This window comes from Mastomys coucha, unplaced genomic scaffold (genome assembly GCF_008632895.1).
Source record: "Mastomys coucha isolate ucsf_1 unplaced genomic scaffold, UCSF_Mcou_1 pScaffold18, whole genome shotgun sequence".
Lineage (NCBI taxonomy): Eukaryota > Metazoa > Chordata > Mammalia > Rodentia > Muridae > Mastomys > Mastomys coucha.
This window is the reverse complement of record NW_022196900.1, coordinates 9,179,742-9,181,377: the sequence shown is the minus strand read 5'-3', so window position 1 is coordinate 9,181,377 and position 1,636 is coordinate 9,179,742. Positions and strand designations below refer to the sequence as shown.

General features: G+C 37.7%; 1 protein-coding gene across 2 annotated transcripts in view; it reads right to left on the bottom strand.

Annotated features, from left to right (window-relative positions):
• Positions 1-1,636, bottom strand: part of Stx17 (syntaxin 17) — a 58,864-nt gene that overhangs the window by 52,752 nt on the left and 4,476 nt on the right. The gene's annotated exons all lie outside the window — the stretch shown is intronic.

Sequence of the window (1,636 nt, the reverse complement as noted above, 5' to 3'; positions counted from 1 at the left end):
CACACACACACACACACACACACACACACACACACACACACACCCCACACACACACTCTCAACACAATTAAAAGCTTAAAGAAAATACAAAAATGAACAGAATAAAATAAAACTATCAGTGATCTACTCTACATTTTGTGGCTGTTTCCTGAGGTCTTTTATAATATGCAGTATGTGTGTAAACATCATTAAAAATGGGGATGACTTCCTGATATGTTTGGATACAGAATAGCCATCTTTTTAAAAACTGCCAAATAGCAAACCTGCAAAGAGAAAATTCCCTCTTAACATTTCTGCTTGTATCAAACTCAATTTCCAATGTCATCATAATGTAATTGTGTAATTATATACTTCAAGTACATTTCACAATACAGAACTCCTCTCATGGAAGGTCCTTATCTCCTCTTCTTAACCAGAGTGATTATCAGTGTGTACTAAATAACTAAGTAATAAGCAATAGGATGCCAATAAGAACCATATTTACAAGGCCAGGAGACTGCTCAGTGGGTAATGGCGCTTGCTGCCAAAACCTAGCCTGAGCTTGAGTCTCAGGTCCTACATTGAGAGAACTGGCACGCACAAGTCCTCCTATCACCTCCACGTGCACACCATAGCACATGCATAACACACACACACATACATAAACAGACTTAAAAAATTAAAGATTCTCTTCAGACATACAATTTTAAAGATGTTATTCTGGGTCACCAGGATTCTACAGCCATACTGAAATTCCCAGCATATGTTTTTGAATACAGGACAAAAGAGGTGGGAGCTAGAAATGAGCATGCTCTGAAACCCCACACTAGCTTTTACTAGAGACATTTACTTATATCAATTTTATAAGGTTTTGCTTGTAACAGGTCTTATATAAATATGTGCTTCCCTGCTTAACCAAGCTTGAATACCATCAAATTATATCATGCCTTGATAGTCAAAAAACAATAATAAATTGAACATGGATGAGGGCTTCTTACCCAGGCCTTGTAAAGACACACCTTTACGCACTGACTCTGTGAGACCCTGACTCTTTAGGATTCATTGTTTTCAGATTCTCAAAGAGACCTAATGTCCCCAAACATTAAGAGCTGCTTTAAGTAATGTTCTGTTTTCCTCCTTTCTTTCACAGTTGAAAATCTTGAAGCAATGACTGTAAAAACCTTCCATTACCCATTGGCATAGAACTTGATTCTTATGCCTAATTCAAGCTCTCGGGGAAAATTTCCAGGCACCAAGAGCAGAGTTAAAACTAAAACACAGAGCAGACATAACTAGAGACACATGGATAGAAGTACAGTATCAAAAGAAATAGGCTCAGACTACAGCAGAAAATAACAACAGGCAGGCCCAGAGAAGAGAAAGTGATCCATAAAGAAATGTCTATTCCTAAACCTACAAAGACATAAATAAAGGAATAAGCTTTTCAAAAGGACATAAAGGAGTGGGCTCTTTTTTAAAATTAAAGTAATGCTGCAAAAGAGTTAACAGGACAATTGGTACATAAGGGAAATTACAACTTTCTAAACCGAAACCCTCAAAAAATAAAGTAAATCAGAATTCATACCTAAACCAGGCGGTGGTGGTGCACACCTTTAATCCCAGCACTTGGGAGGCAGAGGCAGGTGGATTTCTGAGT